This window comes from Aplidium turbinatum, chromosome 12 (genome assembly GCF_918807975.1).
Source record: "Aplidium turbinatum chromosome 12, kaAplTurb1.1, whole genome shotgun sequence".
Taxonomy (NCBI): Eukaryota; Metazoa; Chordata; class Ascidiacea; order Aplousobranchia; family Polyclinidae; genus Aplidium; species Aplidium turbinatum.
This window is the reverse complement of record NC_137483.1, coordinates 4,486,177-4,496,153: the sequence shown is the minus strand read 5'-3', so window position 1 is coordinate 4,496,153 and position 9,977 is coordinate 4,486,177. Positions and strand designations below refer to the sequence as shown.

At 34.7% G+C, this 9,977-nt stretch overlaps 1 protein-coding gene across 3 annotated transcripts in view; it reads right to left on the bottom strand.

Moving 5' to 3' along the window:
- LOC145781369 (uncharacterized) overlaps positions 1-9,977 on the bottom strand; it is a 116,760-nt gene that overhangs the window by 89,758 nt on the left and 17,025 nt on the right. The window lies entirely within an intron of this gene.

Sequence of the window (9,977 nt, the reverse complement as noted above, 5' to 3'; positions counted from 1 at the left end):
TTTTCATAATAATAGCATTGATTACAATACAAAGTATAAACAAATCTCAAGTTCTTTCTGAATGGAAATGTAACTAAATGAGTTCATGAGCCGTTTATCAATGAGCACATTTGAAGGAATTTGATTTCCTTAACTGCGTTGCATAGGAAACGCGACTTTACAATTAAGCAAAGAAGTGCAACAACTGCAACATCCAAGCTCAGAGTTTCTCGGCAGCCGATTTGTAGCAAGAATTGACAGCGATAGACACCGTGTTTCGCCCATGAGGCTAGGCTCGTCAGTATCGCACCACTAATTCATGCCACAAGGGTATTCGACCGCCGCATTACCACATTACCAGTCAGTTTAACTCTTGTTGCTGCCAATCAAATTTGATTTCAAATTGTAACAAATTACCTTTTTATCAAATCTACATTAGTTTGTTTTTGAAGAGCTTATGCAAATTCAACACCAAAATAAAAGTATTTTTGAGGGAATTTATAGCTTAATTTTGTTAAAAATTCTGTAACAAAATTATGGCATTTCACGAAGAACAATAAATGAGTCCAAGTCGAGCGACGCTGCTGCATATCGCAGTTTTAAAACATAATTTTGTCATTTACTTTAAATAATTGTAGTTTTGATTTTAAAAATACATGTTTGAATACGTTTTTCCCATGGAGATAAAGGTCTTGCCTGTACATGCTAGCCTATCCGAATGCCATTGATAAAAAGCGCACAAACTAAGGTAAACGTTTTGAAAATTTTGTTGAATGTACAAAAATATATCAATATGTAGAAAATAAAACTAGAAATAAACTCGAAGCTGAATCGCACTTCAATTTGATCATATTGAAACCTACCTATTCACAATTAACTTAACTTTTGCTTTTTTTTTTGAGACGCCAAACTTCAACGTTACTACGAAAAAATCTAATGAAGCACATAAAGTTATTTGCGTAAATTAAATTTTAGTATTTGTTTCTGATGCACTATTTAAAGGATAATAACTCATTTAGCCAAAACACGTCTCAAAAACACAAAACGAAAACAAAAGACAAGAATATGAATCAAGAATACGAAACAGCAATAACAGTATCGCACTAGAGAACTTATGGTATTTAGGTTACTGTGTAAAATAAAGTTTTAATGCAAATGCAATAACGTACTTTAGGTGGCAAGTTAAAACATGAAGGTGCTTTGAAGGTAGCCTACGTTATAAGTTTTATGGTAAGATGCGTCTTAATGAAATGGTTGTTGATTTGCTTTTGAATAATCAATTGATTGATGCAACTTTATATATTTGCAAGCATCAAGATAGGCTGTTATAAAATAACACAAAGTTAAGTTATAATGCGCTTACCACGGAACTGCAAAAATAGCTACATTATCAGTAAAAAGAGTTTCCAAAACCATTCAAACGGCAAAGACTATCCTTGAATTTGCTACCACTAGAAAATCCTTGATCTTGAAAAAAAAAAACACTCAACATTGCCTTTGAGTATTTTTGGCATTCTTACAAACTTCTTATATATTGGTTGTAATATTTCTCAAATTGTGGTAGGCAATCAAGTTGCACTTTGTCCCAAACTTGATTTATAGTCTACTGTAGTTTAGTATAGGCTTACTTTCGCGAGGAGTTACATAATGAATTGTAATAATGCAACCACTTCAGCAATGCTTAGCCCGTCGCTTGTAACTTCGATGAGCTTCAACGATCTAAACATAGCTATTTCCAAATAGAGTTGTTACCATTTGGCTGAGCCAAAAAGGCAATGTCGTGTAACCGTCGTCTTGACGACTGTTTAAAATGTAGAGTCTAAAAGCGTTCCGCACAATAGTACGATTGTGTTTAACTTAGGAACACGACTATTTCACTACTTCGTTTTCAGGTAATGGTGAAGTATATAATAATAAATGTACAAGTTGTTGCAAATCTGCAAAACAAACACTTTTAGGTTTCATTTTTAAAACAAAGATTCATTCGACTCTCCCAAAGTAATCCACGTCCCAAAAATGTTTGTAGTATATACAGAATGCAACATAGGGTGCAATATAGGGGATTGGCAATTTTTTCGCATTGTCTCATTTTTGTATCAAAACGAAGCGATTTTCAATAATCGACGCTTCGCTCTTTCAGCATTGCAAAAACACAAAAAACAAATAGTATTTAAAATGTAACCGAAATAAAAATTCAATACAATAAAAACATGAAAATATCCGTATAAGTTTGAAAATGATCTCGTAACCCTATTAATACTCTTAACTAGACTACAAGCGATTAAAGTGAAAAACTCAAAAGTACTTTGAGCCAGTGGCGGCTCGTGCTATGGGGCTGCAGGGATGCAGCCCCACCTGAAAGAACGAGAAGTGGGAAAATATGTTTTCCTCTGTGTTTGTCCGACCCGGTTACTTTTTTCACTTAAGAATTACGGAGCGAAAATTAAAATATTAACAGTTTCGTTTGGCAACACCGCTATTGGGCAAACTGCTCTACAGCCGGAGATTCTGGATATCAAGCGCTCTGATTGGCTAAAAATTATCCTTGAAGCTCCACCTCTTTTGGTATTTTACAGCAATTTTTAAATCTGTTGGGGCTGCATGGAAAACAGCCCCGCCTAACCGAATAACTTTACAGACTTTTTAAAGTTAGTTTTGATTTCGCAGAGTAGCGATGAGCCATGAATGTAGAAGTGTTAGCTGTAGAGTTAGGGTATTCAACAGGTTATAGGAATTTCTAGTCCAGCCCAGGGCTTCTCAAAATCACTTGAACCTTATAGCCTAGCCTATGCAACGGCTAGGCTAGTCAAGACTAAGCTCAATACTAGTAAAGTTTGTCTCTAACGCAATAGCCTACTGCTAGTTTTTTTAATTATAGCTTAGGAATACATCAACTTTTTAACAATGTTTGAATGCATTTTTTCAAAATTTGGGGTAAAGGCATGCTCAGAACGGTCCAAATTAAATGTAATTTTTCAAAATTTTCTGGGGGAGGCCCCCAGACCCCCCACAAAGTCGTTCGCCTTCGGCGAACTCAGCGACGGGCTTCGCCTCCCGGACTATTTATTGCAGCCCACTGTTCACAAACACCACCAGCCGCCACTGCTTTGAGCGACCTTTCTATACAGGAATATCGTTAAAAATATTTTACGTTATGTTTTGTTAGGATGGGAGTCTTTGCAAGGGTCAAGAGCTTGAACGAGGCAAAATAAGATCAATCCTATTGGTGCATTGATCGACAATTTCGAAAGATAAAACTGATACAATAACAAAAATTACCTTGAACAGTTATAACTTGAAGGCGGACTACGATCGAAAGTAGCGAAATATCGCCATCTTTCAGAGCACCACTTCGAACACTAAGATCCAGGTTAGTTGTCAGTGGTTGAAGATAATTCAAGTTAGAAGTAATCACTCCATTGCTCCAAACACAAGTGATTGTTTCATTGATTGATGTTCTATTAACGCATCCGGAACCAACGACGTAAAACTGTGGAACGTCCCTGTTGACTGCATATGTGTTGATCCATTGATAACTTTTCCCAATTGCTGTCTTAAACTGAGCTGTCACAACAAGACCAAGATAATCAGTTGCTAATGTCTCGGTTGGTGATGGAAGGTTTGTTTCAATGGTTGGAAGCGAAACTGTTTCTGAAAGAAAAACAGTGCAACAGCTTTTAATATTATCATTGACATAAGCAAACGATTGTATTGTTTGTCCCAATCCAATCAACTTCGTTTTGATATAACAATTTGTCAATTGGAGACTAGAAACGTTTTATTCCTATTTTGTCTTCAGCATTTTTCTAAACATCTCAAATTGATTGATTGGCAATTTATTTTGCATCACAATAATGATTGGGATGTCACCGATGTAACGGACAGACATGAAGTGATATAATTTTAGTTCAATTGCCCACTTTTATTACAGGATGGAAATTATCGGAACGCCGGATCGATTTGAGCAAAAAATAAAGAGCAAATAAATGTAGATACGAAAGTCATGAAACAGATTCGCAACTCATGCCCAGCAAACCTTTTAAAAACTATATTTCTTTAATCTGCAGAATATTTTTGGCTCTTTATTTGTTGATTAAATTATGCATTACTTTTACAAATTTATAGTTGGAAAATTTGAACTTACTTTAAAGACCTTAAACTTTTTTAATGATTCTACTCGACAAGCTTTTAAAATGCGGCATAAAAAAAACTTACTGATTTTTCTGTTCTACAGTAACAAAAAAGGATACGATTATTTTGAAATATCGTGTTGGCATATCACTTTCAATGATCAATTTCTACATAAGAAAAACCTATTTAAGAATTTTTTTAAAAATTAGACACTGTTCATAAATGGTCTGCTCAATTAGCTGCTTAGCATTACATAACATTATTGTAAAAACTTACCGTTTGAATTACAGACGAAAAAACAACAGAAAATTATCAATATTTTCATTTTCAATTCCTATAAATGAGCTGCAATAAACTGTAGGCTATTCACTTGAAAGGGGTAAAGACAACATTTTTTTCGAGTTATGAAAATCAGTGTGGTACTTATCGTTTATCAACTGTGCTCTAAGATAATACATTATAGTAAGTACCCTGATATGTATACAATATACACTGTACCTCAGTGTATACACAAGGCTTTGGTAGCTGTTGTGTTTTTATTTTTACATCAACAGCAACAACAACAAAAATTCTTCAAAATGTTAACAAAATTATCTGAAAAATTTTTCAATGACAATGAGTTGTGGATAAGGCTACAGTCCATAAAGGTCAGGAAAATTTCTGCATAAAGTTGGTAATGTTCGAACTACAACTTTATCCTATATCTTAAAAGTATATTGATAACAAACCAAACTTATGGACTCGGATCAAAAATATATGATTTAGGCTTTTCATCTTTAACAAACCAAATACAAAAACTGGAACGTGATAGTAACGTATTTTTACGGGTTAGTTTCTGCTGAAGTTAAAGCTAATTTTCGAATCATGCTCAAAGCAACTTCACTGTTAATAATTTACTTTACACATTGTTTTGATTTTGGTTTGGGAGCTACAAAAGCGGTTGTTATTGTATTTCTTTTTTTTAATGCTGTTTGGTGTTATAAATTCTTTGGAATTTTTAAAAAGTATTTAAGAAATATAATATTGATAAAACCCTGCGGTACTCAGAAAGATATATTGAAACTGACAAGATAAGAGTTAGATTCTAGTTGTTATTCCTATGCAGGTAAGAAGTTCAAGCATTGGTTGAAGTCGAATCTTGAATTGTGCTCTACTTTCACACATGGCATTGCTTCACACAACCTTTAAACATTGAAATTATTATCTGAACTGTATAAACCATCTACTTCAAATCATTGTTTGACTTCTACCTGGTCTACAGTACAATTAAAAGTTAAAAAACCGTAAATAAGCTCATTCGTTACACCAAATATCAACTACGAAGTGAAGAAACTGATCGACTGAACAATAGCAGGTTAAGCATATACTACTTCACATTTTGCTTTAGCAACAAACTCATGTCTGATATCTCCAACAAACAAATGGCAAGACGCCTCTGTTCTATAAGCTATTTTTAGGAAATTAGTTAAAAATGCATCATGTTTTTTTTTAAAATCTGATTGCTGCTTTTTCAGTGCGAATAAAATACGTGCTCTAAAAGTGTGCAATACTAAGTCACTAGTGAATGTAGGTATTTTAATAACGACCTCAACCACTCCAATTGATTTCAAAAACTATATCGCAAACAGATATAATTGACACATCTTATAAATGGAACACTGAAAAGTTTAGATGGTCATTAAAGTTATTATCTTCTTGTTGCAGTAATTGCAACATTCATCTCCTGATGGTGTACGTTAAAGCAGAAACATACAATTCTTTTCATTGCTTTACTGACGTTTCACGCACCATGAGAATGCGCATCCTGAGAGGGAACAACATACAAAATATAATTCACAAAGTTATATACTGCAGTGCGATTGAAGACAAGAAAAAAAGTGAAACATACACTATTTTAGATAGTGACCAAACTTTAAACATTTGAACAATTAAACACCAGGCAAAAGCAGATGAGACAAATAAAACATTCGAAACTAAATTGAATTACGAGGATGTTGCCAACTGTGCCAAAATAGGCAATGTGCCATTACACCTCCTAATCAGGGTTATACAGATCCAAGCATGCAGTGTTTTAGTAGCAGACTTCCATCGTCCCGGATAAGTAAAAACAAATCAAAAACTTACAAACAACGCACCACAGCAAAAAGTGCCAACATCTGCATTAGGCTACATCAAAACAATACAAAACAATACGACTACTTCTTGGGGTGCCATTTATTTTGTGATCTTCTTTGAACATGTGCGAAACATCAATGAAGCAATATGTTTTAACGGTCTTGTATAGTTGTGCTGCTACTTTCACATTCATCCGATGACTGTTGTAGCCTTCTACTGCTCGAAAAAATGCTTTTACTAAAGTGAATTGTACGCCTTCTATTTATACTGTGCTATGTTTTTTATTTGGAAAACAGCAATTCTAGGCCGCTTGTCTGAATATCAATTAATTATTTCATGGTAGATGCAAATAAGGTTCATTTTCTATGTCTTATTTCAACAAAACAGCACTGCCTACAGCTTAACTTTTCAACTGTGGACTGCTAATATGCTTATTGTTTTTTTTTTTCTATTTACGACTGACGTCCAAACTCTTTTTTATAGTGAGCGACGAGAATGCTCATTGATGGGCACTCAGCCTGGAAATTTAAAAAACATAGATTCGACATGGTTCAAAAGTATGAAGCTGTGTCTGTGGCAGAACATGTGTTGACATATTCGAAGGTGGACAGGAAGCTCGAAGCTTATTTTCCTTGCCTTCTCGTCTATTAAATCTAAATCTTCAACCTCCGCAAATATACCTGGATGCAACAAGAAGAAGTAAGCTGACCCAAAAATAACTATCACATGAAATAGTACAAAAAAGAGTATCTCCAACATTACTCGTCCGTCATTGCACATGACTAGGAAATTGTGTTATTAAACCTAATGACAAACCGCTACTACCATCGCGAACCTGCATTATCAAGCTCAAACAGGTCATTTGTACCTACACTTGTGAAATACAGTAAACAACGATCGTGTTGCTAAAAGTGAAATCAATCTACGGAATTATACGTATAGTATGTTCGTCTTATTTGAACCAGTTGATTGACTTCAGTTTAATGTAGAGGAGACAATTTGTTACTAAGCTGACTTGACAGAAACTTGGTAGTGATGAACAAAGTAGCAATGAGAGTATCGTTTTTGATTGGTTCATAAGTAAAGCAAGGCATGTTAGGATAATCAATTTTAAATTTGCAAATCTCGTAACTACAATTTATCAACTTATCGAGCAACAGAATGTGTCTGAAAATGGAGCCCAAGTTTTTCACAGCAAGTAAGAAAACTACAAATCCATCATATAAGCTGCTGTCGCAAATAAACATCAATTAATATTCCATAAGCGTAACTTCTGGAAACATAAATTTATCAACATTATTACATTAACCAGCTATTTCCTGCCGTATGTTGACTAACAACTGGTTGAGTGGTTATGAGTTGAAAGCTTACTTTTGATTAATCTTTAAAGTGTTAGCAAAATTTTAGCTAGACTTGACGGCAAAGCATTGGTTTATATAATATTAGATATTTGATTAAAAATAGCATTTTGTCTCAAAATTTACAAAAGATGTGGCAACACCTTTTCATAAAGTACCTTGCTGTCAGAACTCAGAACCAAGATAAAAGATAGTGTGAGTTGCGCTTCTCGGTAGGTTCTTTGTTTCCCTGCTTAAAATGCCAAAACGTATGCTTGAATCATTAAGTTCTATAAAACCAAACTGTAGTCAATGACTGCCTCTGCTTGATAGCTAAAAATTTATAAACGCTTCACTACCAAAGATTAACCACATCAAGAAAGCTCACTGAGTCACTGTACAAAGCTCATTGTTTCTTGCAGTGGTAAACACAAGCACTAGCACGGAGAAATCTTTTAAAAGACCAGAACACGTCCAACTACCGGTCTTGAACAATGAAAGCGAAATTTGGTACGGTATTTCCTTTATGACTGCTTTTCAGCTAAAGGACTCGACATAAAGAAGCCAAACCAATTTGCAAAACTATAACGTCAGCAGACATTGATTCGAAGTGTATGTATTCAATAAAACAAGCTGTAAGACTACGGCATTGCCTCTACGGTTATTAATACTGTACGTGACTTGAAATAAATTTTCCCAACGATCTATAAGACTTAAAACGCAAGCATTGAAATTGCAAACATATACTGGTACCTTCTTAACCTTCATGCTTTTTTTATCGTATGAATGTGAAAAACTAAGATTGATTAAGATGAATATTGACTGAACTCAGTAACGGTTTATTTAGGCTAGAACATAATAAATACTGATCTTTGGTGAATTTAAATAAACCTAGCGTTGATCTTAGATGGGAAAGGACTATAATGAAAATTTTACATTTACCCAGTCAAAATATAAAATTTAAAAGTGGCTTGGAAATTAGATTAAATTTTGAACCTAAAATTAACTATTTTTCCTCTATTAGCTCCAGTGTTTGAAATATAGCGTGGCAATCATAAAACCACCTTGCCGTAATCTCCTTTATACAAAACTTTAAATATCAATAGACTATGAGTTTTTTTAGTAATCTTAGTCAACAGGTTTCTTCGTTCCAGCTGTTCGCTCCAACCAACACACTAACCCTGTTCTAACAATAGGCTACTAGCACAGTTAGATGGAATGATAGATTGAGCCGCAAATAAAGCACCCAATAGGATAGGCCTACTTGATATAACAGCGCTCCACAGATCAAATCTGACTTGGCTTACCACAAACCTGTTCTGGATTTTGAAACATTATACAACTTCAGGGCCGTAGCAACAAAGAACGTGGTCCCCTCCGAACATAAGTCCGAGGCCCCTTACAACGCAGAAACTGGAATGTGGTATTTATTTTGCACAGTATGCAGGGTTCATATTATGTATACATAGTAGAGGGCACAGCTCCGCTAATTAGCGAAGCTAACGCTTTGGTTAGTGGATTAGCATTTCCGCTAATATTTAGAAATTTTAGCGGACTCGTTAGCGAAAGTAAATTTATTGGAAATCCGCTGATTTCTTTGTTGAAAGCTAACTTTTACATTAGCTGCGCTCACCACTGTGTATACATAGGTCTACACTCGCAGTGGTTCCCAAACTTTTTTACGACAAACGTCGGGGAGTTGTATCAATTTTATTGTGTGTGGAGTTACATGTGCTTGTAGTCCTTTAGAATTTTCGGTCAACCTAGAAAAAATTCTTATAAAGACGAATTATATATCGTTGGAAAGATAATTTTATCAGCTTTTCAATGATGGGTTTTGTCATTTCTTTTACCTTGGGGAAAAAAAGTTGCGGTCAAAAACGTGCCGGGGGGGGTAAAACACTAATTTGCTCAATATTATAATACAATTATAAGCTAAAATACGTTACCTTTGTAACAGAATACAACACCATAAATTGGAATATTACTATCAACAAAGCAAACTAACAATCGGAAAGCAAAAATATAAAACATAACCTAATTAGGAGGTATATATCACACGTGTAAGGGAGTAAAAGTTGACCGAGACGGAGATAACGGGATAGATTTCACCGAAATAAAAGGTTTTTCTTTTATAAGCACGGGTATGTAACTGTAAGCAACACATAAAAGCTATCTAGGACGTAGTGAAGAAGGTTTTAGTTAAAATGCTATTTCATAGGGTGTTTTGTTACAAAAACACTGTGTCCCCCAAGTCCTGGAGTGCCAAAAAAGCCCGGTCTTGCTACGGTTAAACCAGCTGTGAATATGTAAAAACGACATTTACAGTTTTAAGTTCTAATAAAATGTAAACGCATTTCACTCAAAGTGATGCAAACGCATCCATAAAATTTCTCTCTTCTCCCAATTCGTCAT